The 24,564-nt window shown below is 38.9% G+C and overlaps 1 non-coding gene across 1 annotated transcript; it reads right to left on the reverse strand.

The window, feature by feature from the left end:
- Positions 1–10,837: 10,837 nt before the first annotated feature.
- LOC144289136 (U6 spliceosomal RNA) lies at positions 10,838–10,944 on the reverse strand. Its single transcript, XR_013357171.1, has one exon. It is a non-coding gene; the product is annotated as a U6 spliceosomal RNA (small nuclear RNA).
- Between the last annotated feature and the right edge of the window lie 13,620 nt (positions 10,945–24,564).

The raw sequence follows: 24,564 nt of genomic DNA on the forward strand, positions 1-24,564 counted from the left end.
TCATTTCTTCTAGGTGGTCCAATTTGTTGCCATATAATTTTTCATAAAACTTTTATACTCCTTTGTATCTCTGTAGCATTAGTTGCTATTTCTTTTATTTCTGACTTTGTTTCTTTGAGTACTCTATTTTTTTGGAGGCGGCAGAGGGATGAGTCTGGCTAAAGGCTTATCAATGTTGTTGGTCTTTTCAAAGAACCAACTCCTGGTTTCATTGATCTGTTCCATTGGGCTTTTGGGATTTTCTTTGTTTTTGTTTTTGTTTTTTTTTGGTTTCTATTAAATTCATTTCTGCTTGGGGCACCTGGGTGGCTCAGTGGTTGAGTGTCTGCCTTTGGCTCAAGTCATGATCCCAAGGTTCTGGGATCGAGTTCCACATCCAGCTCCCTGCAAGGAGCCTGTTTCTCCCTCTGCCTGTGTCTCTGCCTCTCTCTCTGTGTCTCTCATGAATAAACAAATAAAATATTAAAAAACAAAAACAAAATAAATGTATTTCTATTCTAATCTTTATTATTCTTTTTCTTCTACTGGTTTGGAGATTTGCTCATTCTTTTTCTATCTCATTTATGTGTAAGATTTAGATGTTTTATCTGAGTTTTTTTTTTCTTCTGAAGACAGGCCTGTATTACTAGAAACTTGCCTCTTAGAACAGCTTTTGTTGCATCTCAGACATTTTGGGCCATTGTGTTTTCATTTTTATTTGTCTCTCTGTATCTTTTTTTAAATTTCTTTTTTGACCTCTTGGTTGACCCATACATTGTTTAGTAGCATGTTATTTACCTCCATGTTTTTGTGCTTTTTCCATATTTTTTCTTGTGGTTGATTTGTTGTTTCATAGCATTTGGTCAAAAAAGATGCACAGTATGACTTCAATCTTTTTGAGGGTTGAGACTTGTTTTGTGGACTAATATGTGATCTACTCTGTAGGATGTTCCATGTGCACTTGAAAAGAATGTGTGTTCTGCTATTTTAGGATGGAATGTCTGTATATATCTAGCAGATCCATCTGGTCCAATGTGTCATTGAAAGCCACTATTTCCTCATTGATTTTCTGTTTAGATGAAATATCCATTGATGTAAATAGGGTGTTCAGGTTCCCAACTATTATTGTATTACTATTGATTACTTCCTTTATGTTTGTTATTAACTGCTTTATGTATTTTGATGCTCCTATGTTGGCTGCATAAATATTTAAAATTATCATATCTCCTTGGATTGTTCCTTTTATGATTATAGTGTCCTCTTTGTCTCTTGTTACAGTTTTTCTTTAAAAGCCTATTTTGTCTGATATAAGTATTGCCACCCAAGCTTTCTTCTGACTTCCATTTGCATGATAAATGTTAAATATTTCTCCATGCCTCACTTTCAATCTCATGCATGTTGTTAGATATGAAACGAGTCTCTTGTAGACAGTATATAGATGCATCTTGCTTTTTTTATCCATTCTGACACCCTGTATCTTTTAATTGGAGCATTGAGCTCATTTATATACAAAATAATTAGTTATAGGCGCATAAATATTGACATTTTGTTGCTTGTTTTATACTTGTTAATGCAGTTCTTCATTTTTTCTTTCTTCTCTTGCCTTCTTCTCTCACTACTTGCTGGCTTTCTTTAATGATACGCTGGGATTCCTTGCTCTTTCCTTAAATGTCTATTATTGGTTTTGGAAATTTGTTTGCCATTTTGTTTGTATATAACATTTTCTGCATCTAGCAGTCTGTATTAAGTTGATGGTCATTTACGTTCGAACTTATTCTTTTTTTTATTAAAGATTTTTTCTACTTACTCATAAAAGACACTCAGTGAGAGGCAGGCTCCATCCAGGGATCCTGATACAGGACTCGATTCTGGGACTGCAGGATCTCACCCTGTAAAGGTAGATGCTCAACTATAAGCCATGCAGGTGTCCCTCAAACCTATTCTTTACTTCTCTCCCCCTATATTTTAAGCATATTGTGTCATATTTTATATCTTTTTATTTTGTGAGTTTTTTGACTGGTTTTTAATAAATATACTTATTTTTACTCCTCTTGTCCTTTCTACTTTTCTTACTGTTGCTTATAGTCCTTCTTTTCCACTCACAGTTTCCTTAACATTTCTTGTAGGACAGACTTAGTGGTTATGAATACCTTTAATTTTTGTTTCTCTGGAAGAATCTATCTCTCCCCCTTTTCCAAATGGTGGCCTTCCTGGATAGAGTATTATTGGCTGTAGGGTTTTTTTTCCTTTTAGCACTTCAAATATTTGCTACTGTCTTCTGATCTACAAAGTTTCTGTTGAAAAATCAGCTGATAGACTTGAGTTTCTACGTGTGTGCAATTGTTTTCTATATTCTTTCTAATTTCAAAAGTCTTTTTCACTACTTTTTTCCATTTTTTTAAAAGATTTTATTTATTTATTCATAGACACACAGAGAGAGGCAAAGACACAGGCAGAGGGAGAAGCAGGCTCCACACAGGGAGCCCGACGTGGGACTCGATCCCAGGTCTCCAGGATCACACCCCAGGCTGCAGGCGGCGCCAAACCACTGCACCACCGGGGCTGTCCCTTTTTTCCACTTTTAATTACTGTGTTTCTTGGTGTGGACCTCCTTGGGTCAGTTTTGTTGGGGGCTCTCTGTGCCTCTTGAATCTGGATTTCCATTTCCTTTTCCAGATTGGTAATTTTTCAGCTATTATTTCTTCAAATAAATTTTCTGCCCCCTTTTCTCTCTCTTCTAGAATTCCTCTAATGTGAATGTTTTTACACTTGATAGGGTTGTTGAACTCCCTAAGTCTATTTTATTAGTTTTTCTCTCCTGTTTAGTTTGATTGCTTTCCATTACTCTATTCTCCAAATCACTGATCTGTTTTTCTGCTTCCTTTGTCTATTATGTTTTTCATGTGGTGTATTTTTAATTTGTCCCTGAGTTCTTTATCTTTGATTGGCTCTTAATGTTTTCTATCTCTTTGTTAAGGGTCTTACTGAAGTCTTTCACTCTTTTCTAAAGTCTAGTGCATATCTTTATGACCATTTTCTGTATCTTCTATCAGGCATATTACTTCTCTCTATTTTGTTTGGGTCTCTTGCTGTGATTTTGTCCTGTTCTCTCATTTGGGACAAATTCCTTGATCTCCTCATTTTGTTTAATTCTGTGTCTGTAAGTGTTAGGAAAGTTAACTATGTCTCCTGCTCTTGAAAGTAGCAGCCTTATGAAGAGTTCCTGTAGTTCCTGTAGTTCCTGTGCTCTGCAGTGCAGTGCCCCCTGTGACCAGAACCTGGCATTTCTCCTATGTGTGCTGTGTGTACACTGTGCACACTACTGTTGTGGCTGAGCTGCTTTTGCCTTCAGTCCAGCCATCTGCAATGGCTCTCCACCTGTTGTGGGCAGGGTTTGGTCCCTATCTCATTAGTGGGCCAATCTGGGCCCACCTTCGGCTTGATTTGAGTCAGACCAGGTGTTTGCCAGAAATGAAGTAGCCTCATCTTGTCTCCTGAGAAGTTTCATTGGTGGGTAGGGCCTGCAGTCAGACCAAATGTCTACCCCCTGCCCACTGCTTGGGCTGTAGTCTGATTATTGTGTGTGGTTATCTTTCACTCTCCCTGGGGCAGGAGTCACTTCAGAGAGTGGTGGCCCCTAGCATATTGCCAGGTTTGCAGTACCACTTTGGATGAGATACAGCCAAGAGCATATTAGAGGGGGCAGATCTACTGAAGTGAGGGATGGGACGAGGAAAGGATGTGAAGGGAAGGCTGCACGCTCAGTGTTAGCAAGGTTTGTGTAGGAAAGCTGTGGGAGGAGACCTGGAGCAGAAGCCTGGCTGGAGGGAGTATGTCTGAAGGAACACAGGGCAGGGTACTGTTAGCAAGTTTGGTAGTATCATCACTGAACTGAGTCCTGCAGGTGGCAGTGTGTTTATGCGGGGCAGGGGGGGGGGGGCGGGGGGGCGGGGGGGGGGAATGAAGGAGGGGGTGGAGGGAGTGCAGCAGGGAAATGGTGCCTGCCAGCTCCTTTGTTCTAGAAGTCTCCTAATGATCCCTACCCCTCCAGTGCATGCTGTGAGATGAGTAAAGAAATCCTCCTACCATCCTACCATATGCCTCAGGCATTTTCAAACTGCTGCTTCTAGACTCTATCTCTGTGGGATCTTTGTTATGCTGTCTCTTTAAGGGTAGAGACTCAGTTTCTTCTCACCCTCCCAGCTCTCCCAGAGCCAAACCCACTGATTTTTAAAGTTCCAGGTTTTAATGGATTGTAAGAAATCAGGAAATTCATTTTTCTCATGCGGCCTCCCTGGTATGGGCACCTGTTTCTTTCACCTCTTGATGTCTGTAGCATTTCTGCCTCCCAGGGACATTCCTGTGGTCCAATCCTAGTACACTGGAATCATGATCTTAGCTGAAGGCAGACACTGAGCTACCCAGGTGCCCCTTTTTAGCCATTTTTTAAAGAGTAAGTTTGTTAGCATAAAATTCTTAGTTTTATTTCATCTGCTAGTGTTGTGATTTTTCCCTTCATTTTTGAAGGATATTTTTACAGGATATAGAATTCTGGCTTGAAATTTTTTCCTTCACTACTTTCTGTCCCCAGGGTTACAGATTAGAAATATACTGCTATTAAAATATGTTGTTTCTCTCTGGATGTTTTCAAGATTTTTTTCTTTGTCCTTAGTTTTCAAAAATTTAATTACAATGTGTCCTAGCATGGATTTCTTTGAATTTATCCTGTTTGGAGATCATTTGAATCATTGGAGATCTTGAATCTGTAGGTATATTTCTTTTTCCAAATTTGAGAAGTTTCAGACATTATTTTTTTCAAATATTTTTTGAGTTGCACTCCCTCTCCTCTCTTCCTGGGCTTCTGACAGCACTGTTAGCCCTTTTGTTTTTGCCCTAAACATCCTTGAGATGCATTTTTTTTTTTTTGCCTTTTTTTTTTCTTTCTGTTGCTCACATTGGATAAATTCTTTTGATCTGTCTTAAGATTGTCAGAATCTGTCTTCTGTTATGGCAATTCTACTATTGAACTTATACAGCAAATTTTTCATTTTGATTACTATGCTTTTCAGTTCTCTAATTTGCATTTGCTATCTTTTTATAATTTATATTTCTTTCATTAGATTTTCTATTTTTTCATTTGTTTCCAAAAAATTGTAGCTGTTTGTTGAAGTATTATAGTGGGTTCTTAAAAACCCTTGTCAGATAATTCTAGTATCTAACTTATCTTGATGTTGGTGTCTGTTCATTGTCTCTTTCTCATTCCTGTTGTGATTGGTATGATGAGTGCTTTACTAAGTCCTAGATATTTTGTGTATTATATTAGACTATGGATCTTATTTAATCTCTTTTAGCAGGTATAGTGCAAGGGCAAGGTGAGTCAGGGCTAGCAAGGGCTAACACCCTGTCAGGCTCCTCCAAAACTTCCTGGCCAAAATGGGGCACTGACTCACACTGCTTTGTTAGAGATGGGTGGGGTGAAAATTCAGGTCCCTCTTCACCTCATTGTCACCTTTCTGGCAAAAGTGCACTGACTCACACCACCTGTGGACTCTGAGTAGAGTTGGATGAGCTGCTCACTGCTTGGCTCTACTGCCTCCACTGTGGGAAAGTGGGCCGAGTAGAAGGCTGACTGACACCACTTTGTTACTACTATGGGTAGGGGTGGAAGGTCAGGTCTCCACTGGGCCCCACTGACATGATGGGAGAGGAGAAGCAGGTTGTCAACTATCCCTCCTTGTACCACTTTATTCATCTTCATTGATGCCAGGTAAGGTGGAGGGTCAGCTCCCCAATGGGCCTTGATGACAGAGGCAGGAGAGATGAAGCCTAACTAATTGCTTCTGCCTTGTACTAGCTTGTGAAGTTTCAATGCCACCGTGTGGAAGTGGAACCTCAGCTCAATACTTGATTCCATTAATACTATCATGAGGGGGAGATCAGACCTACGAAATTCCAGATAAGTATGGAATCCTAGCCCCTCCAACACTACCTTCTCTCTTGTGTGTAGAGTTCAAATATACTGTGGCTTTGCTTTCTGAAATGTCCTATCTTTATTCTCCTTTCTCACATTAATCTAACTTTTCTCTTTCCATCATCGCTGTTCTGGTCCTGCTTGATTTTGATTCCACTATAAGCAATTTCTTCTCAGTGTGTCACCTTGTCCTAAAAAGGGAACCCTGGCAAGTTAGTTCAGAGTTCATAGAAGCTATACTGCTCTATCCCTCTTCATCCACCTTAACACCGGCCCCTTATGTGGTTCTGGAGACAATAAATCTCCTTTCAGAGCTGCTATTCTCCAACTGTCCCATCTCATTGCTTTCCTTGCTTCTTCCTGCACAGACTACTAGTAGGTAGGGGGTTTGTCGATACAACTCATATTCTGGGACTTGTGGAGATATCTTTACCATCTTTTTATTTTTATAAATTTGTTTTTGATGTTTAATGTTTAGTCTTGCTTTGCTATAGATGCTCTACCTTTTTTAATGTGGCAATTCAGAGCAATCAATCAACTCTGCTTTCACTCTTGTCATATTCTCAGAATCCTATCCCTTTTTCCATTCTCCATCTCCTAATCCCATTCTTCTCAAAAGAACTAATTGGTATTCTCTCTGTATTGTTCCTTCATGATTCAAGTGATCACATATGTTCATATGTTATCCAAACAGAAGAGAGAATTCTCATACTGCGCCAATGACTGATTTAAGCCATCCATCCTACAAGTTCAATGGTGATAATTATAGTAAAGGAAAAATTTCAGCTGGAGTTTTGGGACATGAGTGTAAGAATAAAATGTGCTTTTTGAATTTAAAATTTCTGTAATAGCACTGACATTTCACAATGACACATAATAAAAATAAATATGCATGAAGTTAAAACAAACATATAAAACTCAGGCCACATGACTGAGAATGTTTTTATGATTGTTTTTTCAATCAGAGACTTGGTGGCTCCATAGTTTATAAAGAATAGAGATTAAAATATGTAATGAAAATCATCTTTTAAAATGAAATAGGAAAAAAATAAAAAGAATATGCTCAATATATTAATATAATTTCTGTAATTGAGAATCAAAGGATAACTCAAAATCCCTGATTAGAGGAAGCCTATCTTTCTTTTAGAAATGCCCAATTTTTTAATATATTTATTTTTTATTGGTGTTCAATTTGCCAACATATAGAATAACATCCAGTGCTCATCCCATCAAGGGCCCCCCTCAGTGCCCATCACCCAGTCACCCCCACCCCTAGTTCGTTTCCCAGAGTTAAGAGTCTCTCATGTTCTGTCTCACTTTCTGATATTTCCCACTCATTTTTTCTCCTTTCTCCTTTATTCCCTTTCACTATTTTTTATATTCCCCAAATGAATGAGACCATATAATGTTTGTCCTTCTCCGATTGACTTATTTCACTCATCATAATACCCTCCAGTTCCATCCATGTCGAAGCAAATGGTGGGTATTTGTCATTTCTAATGGCTGAGTAATATTCCATTGTATACATATACCACATCTTCTTTATCCATTCATCTTTCGATGGACACTGAGGCTCCTTCCACAGTTTGGCTATTGTGGACATTGCTGCTATAAACATCGGGGTGCAGGTGTCCTGGCGTTTCACTGCATCTGTATCTTTGGGGTAAAGAAATGCCCAATTTTTCATTGGTGCTCAAGCTTAAAAGGAATTTATCCTGTGAAATTTGCATAAGGAAATAATGAAAAATGTACTGGACAAAGGCTACTCATATGACTTTACTATGAATAATAATAGATGAAAATGCCAAAATTCCAAGTAACTAACTAAGGCTGCTTCCCTCCAATAACTCCACAAGTAGTTTTGATTTTAAAAAACTCAAATCTCATCACCTTTCTCATAGCCTTTAAAATCTCTTTCTTTGTATAAGTATATAGAATCTTAAGACATAAATTGACTAATCTACATGAATTTATGTCCATTTTTTATCTATTTTTCAATCACTTGACATAAATGTCAAATAGTTGGCTAATAAAATTCTGAATACTTTTAATATGGATATGATTTTTCTTATTATTTTTAGATCTCTGTTAATATATGATCAGAATAAATAAATGTTTATATTAGAAAAGAAAAAGCCTCAAATCCACAATCTAAGCTTCTACCACAAGAAAATAGAAAAAGAAGGACAAAATAAACAGAAAACTAGAAGAAAGAGAATGATAACAATAAGAGCAGGAGTCAGTAAAATTAAAACCACAAAAACCAAAGAGAAAATCAAACTAACAGTTTTGGTTTTTTGAAAAGACAAATAAAATTGATAAATTTCTAGCAAGGCTGACACATATAAAGGGAAGATACAATTTATCAACATCAGGAATAAAAGAGGAATTCTAACTACACAACCTGCAGACTTTAAAAGGATAATAAGTGAAAAATACAAACAAGTATATATATAGAAATTCAACAACTTACACAAAATGGTCCAATTCCTTGAAAACCACAAACACAAAACTCACCCAAGAGGAAACAGATCATTTAGTTTTACATTAAATAAACTGAATATGTAGTTTAAATCCTGCCTGAAATGGAAATCTCCAAAGTTTTCTTCACTTGTAAATATAGCAAACATTTAAGATAAAATGACATATGGAATCTAGTCAAGTTCATAGAAGCAGAAAGTAAGAATTATGGTTGCCAGGGGGAGAGGGGAGAGGGGAGATGGGGGGATGTTGATCAAGGGGTGCAAAGTTTCAGTTATGCAAGATGAATGAGTTCCAGATATCTAATATACAGCAATATGACTATAGTTAACAAATCTATACTGTGTACTCAAAATTTGCTATGAGAGTAAATTTTAAGTGTTCTCACCACATGAGAGAAGAAAGAAAGAAGAAAGAAAAGAAGAAAGAAAGAAAGAAAGAAAGAAAGAAAGAAAGAAAGAAAGAAAGGAAGAAAGGAAGGAAGAAAGGAAGGAAGGAGGAAAGAAAGAAAGAAAGAAAGAAAGAAAGAAAGAAAGAAAGAAAGAAAGAAAGAAAGAGAGAGATAATAACTATATGAGGTAATGGATATCTTAAATAACTTGATTGTGATGATTATTTTACAATGTATATGTATACTCAGAGCTGGGGGAAAAGATGAAATAACACCAATTCAACACAAACTCTTCCAGAAGACAAAAGTGGAGGGAACACTTCCCAACTTATTTTATAAGGCCAATATCAAAGTCAAACAAAGACAGTATAAAAAAAAAAAGACTACAGTCCAATTTTTCTTAGGAACAAAACACACGAGTTTTCAACAAAATGTAAGTAAATCATGTACATAAATATGTGGAAAGATTGCCACTACCAGGTATGATTTATACCACAAAAACAAGGCTGGCTCAATATATGAAAATCAATCCATGTAATCTACAATTTTGACAGACTACAGAAGAAAAACCATATACTCAGATCAGTTGATGCAGAAAAAGCACTTGACCAAATCCAATATCCATTCATAATTACAACTCCCAGCAAACTAGAAATAAAAGGAAACTTCCTCAATTTGATAAAGAACCACAAAATTACCAATGCTAACAGCACAGTAAATGGCCGGAGTCTCACTGTTTTTCCTCCTAAAATTAAGAGCCAGGGAAGAGTGTTCACTCTCCCTAAAACAATTTACATAGTACAGATCCTGGCCATTTAAATAACACAAGAAAACAAAACAAAACAAAGGCATATAAATTGGAAAGAAAGAAACAAATGTATCTTATTTGCAGAGTATATGATTATCTACCTAAAAAATCCCAAGAAGTCTACCAAACATTTCTAAAACTATTGAGTTTAGAAAGATCATATACTTTAAGGTCAATACACAAATATCAATCGTACTTCTATAAATTAGGGAAAAAATTGGAAGTGAAAATTTTAAATGTAGTACTGTTTACAATTGCTCCAAAAAATTAAAAGAAATCTAATAAAACATATGCAGGATCAGTATGACAAAAAATTCAAAATGTTTATTAAAATATCAAAGCCCTAAATAAATGGAGAGTCAGACTATGTTCATAGATTGGAAGACTCAATATAGCTCAGGTTCCCAGAATTTTGGAGTAAGGTATGCCTTCACTTCATGATAACTATCCTCCATTTGAAAAGCAGCTTCTGATTTGCTACTGGATCACAATAGAGACTAAACTCCCTAAACACGGGATAGCAAAATGACCCAAAATATCTATCATGAACATGATAATCTATTTCACTGAATCAAAATATTGGATGTGTGCAAGGCTATTCCTTTGTTAAATGGGATGGTAGGTGCAAGACCAGAAAGTATAAGCAAACTGTATAAGCAAGTGGTTCACATTCACATGGTACATATTCCTACTTCCTCAATACATAATCCTCCATGTATCCTCCCCATGGGAAGTCCACCATAAACATTTTACATTTCCACAGGAAGAAAAAAGAGCCCTCCTTGGGTTATAAATATATCATCTGTAAGGTATGGTAGCATCATCTAGAAGAGAATGACTATATTACAGCTCCATTCAGGGGTGACCATGAAAGACTCTGGTACAGAAAAATTCTCCCTATGGGCAGGATTTTTGAGAAGTATATTTGGTTGTCCACTTTGTATGGAAGGAGATGTGTATTGTTTTGCTTTTGTTTTAAATATGGAATACATAAAATCATTTTTAAAAAAGGGGGGGGATGCCTGGGTGGCTCAGGAGGTAGAGCATCTGCCTTTGGCTCAGGGAGTGATCCTGGGGTCCTTGGACTGAGTTCCACATTGGGTTCCCTGCAAGGAGTCTGCTTCTCTCTCTGCCTCTCTCTCTGTCTCTAATGAATAAATAAATAAAATATTTAAAAATATAAATAAATAAATAAATAAATAAATAAATAAATAAGGAATACTTCATGAATTTGCATGTCATCCTTGTGCAGGGCAATGCTAATCTCCTTGTGTATTGTTCCAATTTTAGTATATGTGCTGCCAAAACAAGCACAAAAGGAGACATATTAAGAATCACACTGATTCATGACCAATGGCTCAGTGAGTTGATTGGTATTCCAGGGCTAGGAAAAAATATAACTGCAAAATTAGCAAGGAACTCCAGAGGAGACTATGTGGATGCATTTCTAAGAATGGCACAGAGTGAGGAGATGTAAATGCTCATTAGGGGATATGATATGAGAGGGTGAAAAGCAAATGAAATATGGATGTTTATACCTTTGGCTCCTTATACTGAGCCAAAAGTTGGCCATGAATACGTTTCTCTTTGTAAGGCTCCCTTTGGTGCAGTCTTTTCTGCCAGGATGTAGTAATAGTTTCTGCCTCCACGGTAGTTCTTGTGGTGGTAATGGCTCCCTGCTGTCACTAGTAACAGATGACTCACCAACCCTGCACATATTTTTTTATTATATCTCCTTAAGTATCCCATTGTTTCTTAATTGACCACAGCAATCCTGATCAAATACTACGCAGGAGTGCAGACTTGTATTGCTTATTATTCCAGCATCTAGAATGAGGTCTGTCACACAGTAGGTTTTCAATAAATGTTTGTCGAATGAATATGTGTTTCATCCACTTTCTGTCCAATAAAACATTTTTAATTTAAGCATCATTAATAATCAGTTTTCAAAAATGCATGATATCTGCTGTTAAAATTAATCTGGGGAATAACCTTTCTGAAGACTTTGCATTTAACAAGTATTTAACACGTACACATTTTATTTTTTATTGAAGTTCGATTTGCCAACATATAGTATAACACCCAATGCTCATCCCATTAAGTGCCCTCCTCAGTGCCAGTCAACATGTACACATTTTAATTGAGCAAATCTACCATTCAGGCATTTGTGCCAAAAAACAATCACATATATATGCAAAAGATACATGGATGATGACGTTTGTTATGTATTCTTTATAATAGTGAAAAATAGAAACAAGCTAAACATGAACCACAAAGAGATTGATTGAATATGCATGATATGGCCCTACAATGCAGAAAAGAATGATTTAATCCTACAAAGACTGACCAGATAACTTTAAGTGTAAAAACAAATTGTAAATAAGTAGGAATCGTGCCTTTTTAAAAATCCATTGTTAGCTTTAGCATAAAGTCTAGAGTTAAGCATCAGTTAATATTGGTTTTATTTGGAAGATGAGATAGAAAGGAGGGAGCTAGCTTCCATTATCCCATCATCACTGCTGAATTTTCATCAAATTGAGCAAGTATTTGCATTTTCAAAAGAAAAATTTAAATAGGGGCACCTGGGTGGCTCAGCGGTAAAGCACCTGGCTTTGGCCCAGGGCGTGATCCTGGAGTCCCAGAATCGAGTCCCACATCAGGCTCCCTGAATGGAGCCTGCCTCTCTCTCTGCCTCTCTCTCTGTCTCTCATGAATAAATAAATAAAAATCTTAAAAAAAAAAAGGGAAGAAACAAAAGGAAGGTAAATATATTTACCTTTAAAAATAAACAAGTGTAACTCAAGTGTTTAAAAAATAAGTCTTGTTTAGCTCAGAGCATGAGGGCAATAAAATATCAAGTTGCAAAGCTTATTACAAAACAATTAAATGTAGTTGGGCTGATTATTTCTTATACTGTCATATTTAGCTTCTGCATTTACAAGTTCAAGGATTTTTTTATCCAGAAAGCTATATTTATTTATTTATTTATTTTTAAAGATTTTATTTATTTATTTGAGAGAGAGCTGTGAGGGGCAGAGGGAGGAGGGATAAGCAGACTCCCTGCTGAACTGGGGGAGGGGGACCCATAAGGGGGCTCCATCCCAGAACCCTGAGATCATGACCTGAGCCAAAGGCACAGGCTTAATTCACTGAGCTACCCAGGTGCCCCCAGAAAGCTGTATCTCATTAAAAAGAAGGGTATTTGATTCTTAATAAACCAATTGCACTGTTTATGGAAAATAAAATTTTTTGACCTTCCCATAAAGAGCCAACACGACTTAGGGTCCATTTTTGCAAAGATAAAAAAGTCTGATTAAGGGGATATGTGCATGACCCTCGGGAACTGTCCAACATAGACTACTCCTTTCTCAACCCGAGTCAACCCAGACTCCCTTCACGCTGGCCCGGGACGCCGCGGCAGGGAGGACCATCTCCAGACCCCACCTATTGAGACGGGAGGACGTGCAGATCCGCGCCCACAAGGCCGCCAGGAAGGAGTAGGCGGGAGGACATCCCAGGACTCGGAGCAGCAGGGCAGAAGGATGCGCCAAGCCTCGGGACTCCGGGGTACGCCGTGACTGCAATAGAGCCGAGTGGCGCTGCGGGCCAGAGGAGGGCTGAGGGCACCTGTGAGCACCTGCAGAGCTCCGCCCGCCGCCCGCTGCCCTCCGCAGGCCCAGGGGTCCGCACCAGCCTCACTGGACTGGGAGGGGCTGAGAAAGGAGCTCGCAGGGGAGGGTTCTAAGTGTCTAGCCTTGGAGGCTTAAGGCAAAAGTGATCGTGGGTCTGGCTGGCTCATACTACCAGATGGATCGGCCTGTGAATTTTTGAGAGGAATGGGCTTGTGACCCAGAGGGCAGGAGCAGGAAGTCTTAGAGACACCCTGGGCTCTACCTCCAGAATCAGGCTCCCAGGTGCAGATGGGGCTGAGCCCATGTAAAGAGCAGGTGCTCAATTATTGGGTAGCCCCAGTGGCTTAGCGGTTTAGCGCCGCCTGCAGCCCGGGGTGTGATCCTGGAGACGTGGGATCGAGTCCCGTGTCGGGCTCCGTGCATGGAGTCTGCTTCTCCCTCTGCCTGTGTCTCTGCCTCTCTCTCTCTCTCATTCTCTGTCTCTCTAATAAGTAAATAAAATCTTTTAAAAAAAAAAAAAAAAGAGCAGGTGCTCAGCACAGGCCAGAAAGTGTGGGGACCTTGCGCCGCCCCCCCCCCACACACACCCTGCAGCACAACCCGAAAAAAGGCCCTGTTGGTGGCCGGAAGGGAAATTGTATTTATTTTGCAGACTGTGAGCTTGCCAGAAAGCAGCTGCGGTGGGTCTATGTTGGAGCCAGAAAGACCAGGATAAATTCCAGCTGTCACCTGTAAGCAGGGCCTAGAAAAGGAAACTGGGTAAGAAGTTTCTCAACAGACAATGAGGATATTAATAATAATTGCTTTATGGTGTTGTTTTGAAACTTAGATAAGTCTAAGTTGTAAATCAAATAGACTAGTTCAGGGTACTAAGCCCTGAATAAGTGACAACTTGTTAGATTTAGAAGACACTTTATTCCTTTCATTGGATGACTTGTGTAAACCTCACAACCATTCTATGATATCGGTATAACTATTTGCTCTGGTTGGTGCAGTGATGTGCCTAGGTCAAAAGCTAGCAGTGAAGGAATCTGGATTCAAGGGCAGGCGTGCTTTACTTCCTGCCTCAGGCATTGTGTAAATATCACATCTGCTTAAAACCAGCGCTGCAGCCTTCAGAGTACTTAGCAGAGTGACTTGCCCCCAAATTGCCAAGGATATAATGGGAAGTGAATGTAGATAGAATCTACCACTTGGCAAATGTCTTCTGGGATTTCTGGGGTTTCTTTATATCCCTGAGTCAAACAGACCCTCCTAGCCCCTGATGCACTGGCAGGCTATGTTTTCAGTCTGAGATTATAGTGAACTCCAAGAGGGTAAGCTTTGAGACTTTAAAATTAGTTCCTCAGGGTCCAGGTCCTTCATTTTAGAGCAAAGTAGCTCTTGTGAAGCAGAAAGCAAAGGGATTCTAGATAGGAATGTCTTCCCTGGAAGAGAGCACCCCTTCACTTTAGACCTCTCTCCAGAGTTTCAGAGCAGAGACAAAGAGCCCACAAAGGTCGGTACAGCCAGAAGCAGTTCTTGATCCCCCTGTCAAGAATGAGCCAGACTTGGTGATGCTACCACATTCAGAAGCCACAACATGTGTGACAGTGAGGACTTTGGGCCAGCCTTCAGAAGAGCAAGGTAAGCTGGGTTGGCCTGGGGGTAGGTTACTCAGGAAAGGCCACTTCATCAGAGAACTTTTGAGAGTGAGGTGTGAGGATAGCCTTAAGCAGGAAGAAGGAAGAAATTCTGCCTCCACTTTCCCTAAATAGCCCTGTGCTTTACAGATGCTGCTGTCACATGTGTCCATCACCACATGTGGTACTAGTGATGTTATCCTTACCTCATGGAATCTCATAATGATTGTTCATGAGGCATTTCCATGCTCATCTACTTCTGACTCATTTAAAACTTTAGAGAAATTGGGTCTTAAAGTGTCAGTGCAATGTCCAGGGCTACCTATTTGACAGATCTGGAACTCAAAGGCAGTGCCATTCATTTGGTCTCAGGTCCAAGTTTCAGTTAATTTATTTTTATTGAAGAGTCGTGATCTTTTATATGGCTATTCCACAGTTTATTTATCCATTCACCACTTGATACATATTTGGATTATTTCCAGCCATAAACACTTATATACAGATTTCTATGTGTGGACATACATCTTCATTCTCTTGAGTTAATACCAAGGAGTGAATGGGATTGCTGGGTCTCATAATAAGTATATTTTAACTTAATAAACTATCAAACTTTTTCAAAATGGCTGTACCAGTTTTCATTTATATAAGCAGCACGTGAGGGTTCTAGCTCCTCTGCCTCTTCACAAGCATTTAATGATAACAGGTTTTTTATTTGAGCCATTATATTAGTTTGTAATGGTATTTCATTTTAGTTTTAATTTGATTTTCCTCATGTCTAATAATGATTATGTTTTTCTATGTTTTGTATCCTTTAAAAAAAAAGATTTTATTTACTTATTTGAGAAAGACAGTGAGGGAGGAGAAGAGGCAGAGGGACAAGCAAACTCCATGGTGAGCACAGAGTCGGACATGGGGTTCAATCCCATTACCCCCAAATCACGAACTGAGCCAAAATCAAGAGTCAGGTAGGTCATCAACTCAGCCACTCAGGTATTCCTTTCATGTTCCTTTTTGGTGAAGTGCTTGTTTGATCTTTCTCCCATTTTACTTTTTAAGTTTTTTCTTTAACTACAGAGTTTAATTTTATTCTTCAATTGTGACATTGTTACTCACCTGGAAAAAAAGTAACTTCTTACTGATTTGAAGAGTTATATATATTTTATAAAAATTTTTCCTAAGATAAATGATTTATAGATATTTTCCTTCCGCTTATGTTTTTTCATACTCCTAACAGTATTTTTCAAAGAGCTGAGGTTTATATTTAAGAAGCTAGAAAAATCTGGGCAGCCCTGGTGGCGCCGCGGTTTAGCGCCGCCTGCAGCCCTGGGTGTGATCCTGGAGACCGGAATGGAGTCCAACGTTGGGCTCCCCGTGTGGAGCCTGCTTCTTCCTCTGCCTGTGTCTCTGCCTCTCTCTCTCTCTCTCTCTCTCTCTCTCTCTGAATAAATAAATTTTTAAAAATCTACAAAATAAAAATAAAAAAAAGGAGCTAGAAAAATCTTAAACTACCTTAAACCGAAAGGAACCCAAAAAACAAAAATGCAGAACAAAAAATAAAGACTAAAGCCAGCAGAAGGAAGAGAATAATAAAGAATAGAGCAGATCAATGAAACCAGGAGCTGGATCTTTGAAAAAAGTTAATAAAATTGATAAACCCCTAGCCAGAATTATCAAAAAGAAAAAAGAGGGGAGAAGTTAAGATGGCAGAGGAGTAAGGGTATCCAAGCTTCTCTGATCCCTAGAACACAGCTAGATAAATATCAAATCATTTTGAACAGACAAGAAATTGATCTGAGGACTGAGAAAGCAAAAATCCACAACTAGAGGTTGAAAAAACAGACACATCATGGAAGGTAGGAGTGGCAGAGTTGATTTGGGGGAGAAAGGAAGTGTGGGTGCTGCAAAGGGGAAATTGATCACTGAGAGAAGAGCGAGAGAGAGAGAAAGAGAAAGAGAGAGAGAGAGAGAGAATCAGCATGTAGGGGATTGTACAAGATAAATTATTCCCAAAAAATATTGACTGGGAAAAGGATAGGCGCTAAACTGCAAGTTTTTTTATAAGCAGTGGAGTGCAAAGTCTGAAGTTTGGAGGTCCATACTAGCTCTGGTGGGGAAGGAGGGTGGAGACCCAGGGCCAGGCAGTGTGGTCTAAGGATCCCCTTGGGTCACATGAGGAGAAACAGTTCCTCTTCTTGGAGTGCATTTGGGAGTGGCAGTGTGGCCTCTCTGGAAATAAAAAGGCCCCTAGCATAGGAAAAAGACACCCCCTGAGGGCAGCAAGCCTTGATTGCTGGCTTTTTAATGCCCTTTACCATAAACTTTGAACAACTGCTTGGGTGACCATTACATTCAATGACACACTGGCAAATGGCAAAAGTGTGGTGAGATCTTTCCCCAGAGAATCAGTGTGAGTCCAGCCTCGTGGATCTCTAAAATTTGGAGTTTTGAAACCTAGCCACAAGCCTGAGATAAAACACAGGACTGCTGTGCTGCCTGGCAGGCAGACAGCTCAGAGTGAAGGCAGGGATCTAGTGGAAGCAGGAACACAAGAGAGGTGAGTGCTTGCTTTTCTGTAAGGGCATCCTAAAGAGTAGCAAGTGCAAATTCCCAACTCCAGGGAAAAAAAGAACAGGCAATGTAATTTCCCTGCCCCGTCCCCATTCCCCCCCATCAGCACTGACCAATTTCAGTGAACAAAACAGGGCCACCTAGTGGAGGCCAGAGCCCCACCTTCCTGCACCCTGCAGGTGCATCTCCACTAGGGCAAGTCCACCTGAGAATCAGCACAGCAGGCCCCTCCCCAGAACATCAGCACAAACCACTCACAGATACCAACTCCACTGATCATTGAGTGCTGTAAAGCTTAAGCTCTAAGGGGAAATTGAATCTAGCTTCCTTTTTGTTTTTGTTTGTTTTTTGTTTTTGTTTTTTGGCTCTAGCTTCTTAGCTTCTTTTACCAAGCAAACCAAAACACACCTATGATCTACCTTCCTTTTCTTTTTTCTTTTTTTCTTTTTTTTTTTTTTACTTCATAATATAGCCATTACTCTTAGGAGCAGGAATACAACAGATTTTCCTAACAATCATACACAAAAAAACAGTGACCCAGACAAAATGACAAGATGGAGGAATTCACTGCAAAAGAAAGAACAGGAAGTCACAGGCAGGGGTTTAGTTAATACAGATACAAGCAAGATATCTGAACCAGAATTAATAATCATAAGGGTAGTGGATGGGCTTGAGAAAAGCATAGAAAACACTTAGAGAATCCTTTACTGCAGAAATAAGAGAACTAAATCTAGTCAGGACTAAACTTAAAATCGTATAACCAAGATGCAAAACCAAATGCAAGCATTGCCATAAGGATGAATGAAGCAGAACAAATCAGTGATATAGAAGATAAAATTATGAACAAAATGAAGCTGAAAAAGAGGGAAAGAAAAGTACTGGATCACAAATGTAGACCTAGGGAAGTCAGTGACTCCTTAAAGCATAATAACATTCATATCATAAGAGTCCAAGAAGTGGAAAAGAGGGGGAAAAGGGCAGAAGATTTATTTGACCAAAGTATAGCTGAAAACTTTCCTAATCAGGGGAAGGAAACATCAAAATCCAAGAGCACAGAGAGCTCCCATTAAATTCATCAAAATCCAGACATCACCAAGACATGTCATAGTCAAATTCATGAAATGAACAGTCAAGGAAAGAATCTTGAAATCAGCAAGAGAAAGAGTCCTTAACTTACAAGGGAAGGCAGATCAGGGGACGCCTGGGTGGCTCAGCAGTTGAGTGTCTCCCTTTGGTTCAGGGCGTGATCCTGGGGTCCTGGAATCAAGTCCCTCACCAGGCTCCCCATAGTGAGTCCCTCTGCCTGTGTCTCTGCCTCTCTCTGTGTGTCTCTCATGAATAAATAAATAAAATCTTTTTTAAAAAAGGAAGGCAGATAAGGTTCAAAGAAGAAAATTTGGCAGGCCAAAAAAGGTGGTATGACATATTCAACATGCTGAATGGAAAAAATATGCAGCCAAGAATACTTTATCCAGCAAGGCTTTCATTCAAAATAGAAGGAGAGATAAAGCGTTTCCCAGGCAAACAAAAATCAAAGGAGTTCGTGACTGCCAAACCAGTCCTACAAGAAATATTAAAGGGTACTCTGCATGGGGGGAAAAGACCAAAAACAACAAAGAGTAGAAAGGAACAAAGCACTCCACCAGAAACACCAGTTTTATGGGTAACACAATGGCACTAAATTCATGTCTTTCAATAATCACTTTGAATGTAAATAGAATAAATGCTCTGATCAAAAGACATAGGGTATGAGAATGGACAAAAAAAATGAGACCCATCCATATGCTCCCTATAAGAGACTCATTTTAGACCTAAAGACATCCCAGATTGAAAGTGAGGGGATAGAGAACCATCGATCATGCTAACGAACAACAAAAGAAAGCTGGAGTAGCCATATGTGTATCAGACAAACTAGATTTTAAATCAAAGACTAACAAGAGATGAAGAAAAGCAATATATCATAGAGAAGTCATCTATCCATCAAGAAGATCTAAAAATTGCAAATACTCATGCCCGCAACTTGGGAGCATCCAAATATATAATTCAATTTATAACAAATACAAAGAAACTTATTGATAATAATACAATAACAGGAAGTACTGGGACTTTAACACCCCACTTCTAGCAATGGACATATTATCTATGCAGAAAATCATCAAGAAAACAATAACCTTGAATGATATATTGGACTAGAAGGTCATAAGAGATATATTCAGAGCATTTCATCCTAAAGCAGCAGAATACACATTTTTCTCGAATGCACATGGAACATTTTCCAGAATATCACATACTGGGTCACAAATCAGCCATCAACAAGTAAAAAGAGACTGAGATCTTACCATACATATTTTCAGACCACAATGCCATGAAACTTGAAGTCAATTGCAAGAAAAATTTTGGAAAAAACACAAATACATGAAAGTTAAAGAACATCCTACTAGAGAATGAATGGGTTAAACAAAAATTAAAGAATAAAATACATGGAAGCAAATAAGAATGAAAACATGACAGTGCAAACCATTTGAGATGTAGCAAAGGTGGTCCTAGGAGAGAAGTATATAGCAATATTGGCCTACCTCAAGAAACAAAAACAGTCTCAAATATGCAACCTAACCTTACACCTACAGGAGCTAGAAAAAGAATGGCAAATAAAGCCTAAAGCCAGCAGAAGGGAAATAAAAAAGATTAAGATAGGGCAAAAATGATATAGAACCAAAAAAAAAAAAAACAAATACAACAAATCAACAAAACTAAGAGCTGGTTCTTGGAAATAATTAATAAAACTGATAAACCACTTGCCAGACTTATCAAAAAGAAAAGAGAAAGGGCCCAAATAGATAAAATCATGAATTAAAGAGAAGAGATCACAACCAACACTACAGAAATATAAACAAGTGTAAGAGAATATTATGAAAAATTAAATACCAACAAACGGGCAATCTGGAAGAAATGTATAAGTTTCTAGAAATATACAGACTACCAAAACTGAAACAGGAAGAAATAGAAAATTTGAACAGACCATGAGCAACAAAGAAATTGGATCAGTAGTCAAAAGTCTCTGGGGCCAGATGGCTTTACAGGGGAATTCTACCAGAAAAAAAAAGAGTTAATGCCTATTATTCTGAAGCTGTTTCAAAAAATAGAAATGGAAGGAAAACTTCCAAACTTATTCCACAAGGCCAGCATTAACTTGATTCCAAAACCAGACAAAGACCCCATTTTTTTAAAAATAAATTTATTTTTTATTGGTGTTCAATTTGCCAACATACAGAATAACACCCAGTGCTCATCCCGTCAAGTGCCCACCTCAGCGCCCGCCACCCAGTCACCCCCACCCCCTGCCCACCTCCCCTTCCACCACCCCTAGTTCGTTTTCCAGAGTTAGGAGTCTTCCATGTTCCGTCTCCCTTTCTGACATTTCCCACCCTATCTTCTTCCTTCCCCTCTATTCCCTTTCACTATTATTTATATTCCCCAAATGAATGAGACCATATAATGTTTGTCCTTCTCCGACTGACTTTTTTCACTCAGGATAATACCCTCCAGTTCCATCCACGTCGAAGCAAATGGTGCGTATTTGTCATTTCTAATGGCTGAGTAATATTCCATTGTATACATAAACAACATCTTCTTTATCCATTCATCTTTCGATGGACACCGAGGCTCCTTCCACAGTGTGGCTATTGTGGACATTGCTGCTAGAAACATCGGGGTGCAGGTGTCCCGGCGTTTCATTGCATCTGTATCTTTGGAGTAAATCCCCACCAGTGCAATTGTTGAGTCGTAGGGCAGGTCTATTTTTAACTCTTTGAGGAACCTCCACACAGTTCTCCAGAGTGGCTCCACCAGTTCACATTCCCACCAACAGTGTAAGAGGGTTCCCTTTTCTCCGCATCCTCTCCAACATTTGTGGTTTCCTGCCTTGTTAATTTTCCCCATTCTCACTGGTGTGAGGTGGTATCTCATTGTGGTTTCAGATAAAGGGCTAGTTTCCAAGATCTATAAAGAACTTATTAAACTCAACAGCAAAGAAACAAACAATCCAATCACGAAATGGGCAAAAGACATGAACAGAAATCTCACAGAGGAAGACATAGACATGGCCAACACGCACATGAGAAAATGCTCTGCATCACTTGCCATCAGGGAAATACAAAGACCCCATTAAAAAAAGAATTATACATCAATATCCCTGATGGACATGGGTGCAAAAATTCTTAACAAGATACTAGGAAACCAAATCCAATAGTTTATTAAAAGAATTACTCCCCTTGATCAAGAGGGACTTATTACTAGGCTACAGGAGTGGTTTGATATTCACAAATTAAGCAACATAATACACCACTTCAAAAAAAGAGAGTATAAGAACCATTTGAGGGATCCCTGGGTTGCTCAGCGGTTTGGCGCCTGCCTTTGGCCCAGGGCACGATCCTGGAGTTCCGGGATTGAGTCCCACGTAGGGCTCCCTGCATGGAGCCTGCTTCTCCCTCCTCCTGTGTCTCTGCCTCTCTCTCTCTCTCTCTCTATGTCTATCATGAATAAATTAAAAAAAATTTTAAAAAAAGAACCATTTGATCCTCTCAATAGATCCAGAAAAAGCATTTGACAAGATAAAGCATCCATTCTTGATAAAAACCTTCAACAAAGTAGGTATAGATGGAACATACCTCAATATCATAAAAGCCATATATGAAAGACCCACAGCTAATACCATCCTCAATGGGGAAAAACTGAGAGTTTTTCCTCTGCAGTCAGGATATCCACTCTGACCACTGCTATTTAACATAGTACTGCAGGGGGCACCTGGGTGGCTAGTGAGTTAAGTGTCTGCATTCAGCTGAGGATATGATCCTGGAGTCCTGGGATCAAGTCCCATGTAGGCTCCCTACTCAGTGCAGAGTCTGCTTCTTCCTCTCCCTCTGTCTGCCTTTTCCCTTGTTTGTGCTGTCTTTCTGTCAAATAAATACATAAAATCTTAAAACAAAAACATAGTACTGGAATTCCTAGTCTCAGCAATCACACAACACAAAGAAATAAAAGACATCCAAATTGGCAAGAAGGAAGTCAAGTTTTCACTGTTTGTAGATGAGATAATACTCTATGTAGAACCCCCCCCCCCCCAAAAAAAACCCACCAGAAAATTACTAGAACTCATATATGAACTCAGCAAAGTGTCAGGATATAAAAATCAATGCGCAGAAATTGGTTGCATTTCTATACCCTAATAATGAAGTAGCAGAAAAAGAAATTAAGGAATCAATCCCATTTATAATTGCACCAAAACCAGTAAGAAAAAAATAGGAATAAACTGAACAAAAGAGGTAAAAGTTTTGTACTCTGGAAACTACAGAACACTTATGAAAGAAATTGGAGAGGACACACAGAAATGGGAAAAAAATTCTGTGTTCATGGATTGAAAGAACAAACATTGTTAAAATGTCTAAACTACCCTCGGCAATCTACACATTTAATTTAACCCCTATCCAAGTACCACCAGCATTTTTTTCAGAACTAGAAGAAACAATTATAAAATTTGTGTGGAACCACAAAAGACCATAAATATCCAAAGCAATTCTGAAAAAGAAAAGCAAAGCTGGGGGCATCATGATTCCAGACTTCAAGCTGTACTACAAAGCTTTGATCATCAAGACAGTGTGGTACTGGCTCAAAAGCAGACACATAGATCAATGGAACAGAATAGAGAACCCACAAATGGGCCCTTAACTCTATGGTCAACTGATATTCGACAAAGCGGGAAAGACTATCCACTGGAAAAAGGACAGACTCTTCAATAAATGGCACTGGGAAAATTGGACAGCCACGTGCAGAAGAATGAAGCTGGACCATCCTCTTACACCAGACACAAAGATAAACTCAAAATGTATTAAAGACCTAAATGTGAGATGGGAAATTATTAAGATCCTAAGGAGAACACAGGCAGTAACCCCTTCGACATTAGCTGTAGCGACATTTTTCTAGATATGTCTCCTGAGGCAAGGGAAGCAAAAGAAAAATTACTTTTGGGACTTCATCAAAATAAAAATCTTCTGCACAGCAAGGGAAACAATCAACAAACTAAAAGGCAACGTATGGAATGGTAGATGACATATCTGACAGTAAAGAGTTAGCATCCAAAATATGTAAAGATTTTTTGCAGCTCAACACTCCCCAAACCAAATAACCCAATTAAGAAATGGGCAGAGAACATGAATAGACATTTTTCCAAAGAAGACATTCAGATGGCTAACAGACACATGGGAAGATGCAATATCACACACTATCCAGGAAATACAAATCAAAACTATAATGAGATATCCCCTCACTCCTGTCAGAATGGCTAAAATCAACAACATAGGAAACAACAGATGTTGTTGAGGATGTGGAGAAAGGGGAACCCTCGTGCACCATTGGTGGGAATGCAAACTGGTGCAGCCACCCTAGAAAAGAGACACACAATGGAATATTACTCCACCATAAAAAAGAACAAAATCTTTCCATTTGCAACGATATGGATGGAGCTAGAGAGTATTATGCTAAGTCAAGTCAGTCAGAGAAAGACAAATACCTATGATATCACTTATATGTGGAATTTAAGAAACAGACAATCATAGGGAAAAGAGAGAGGGAAACCAAGACACAGACTGTTCTAGAGAACAAACTGATGATTACCAGAGGGGAGGTGGGTGGAGGAATGAATTATGTGATGGAGATTAAGGAGTGCACTTGTGATGACTGCTGGGTGTTGTATGTAAGTGTGGAACCACTAATTTGTACACTTGAGACTAATGTTACACTATGTTAACTAACTGGAATTTAAATAAAATCTTTTTTAAAAGAGCAGAGGTTTTAAATATATCAATTTTCATAGTTTAAAAAATATTTTTCCTTTATGAGTGTATTAGTCTACTCAGGCAGCCATAACAAAATACCACAGACCAAGTAGGTTAAACAAATTCAAGGGCAAGATGTGATCAGCGCTGGTTTCTGGTATGACCTCTCTTCTTGGCTTGCAGATGGCCATCTCCTCCTTGTGTTCTCACATGGCCTTTCCTCTGTGCACACACAGAAAGAGAGCTCTGCAGTGCCTCTTCCTGCTGCTCTAAGCACACAAG

This window comes from Canis aureus, chromosome 1, assembly GCF_053574225.1.
Source record: "Canis aureus isolate CA01 chromosome 1, VMU_Caureus_v.1.0, whole genome shotgun sequence".
NCBI lineage: Eukaryota > Metazoa > Chordata > Mammalia > Carnivora > Canidae > Canis > Canis aureus.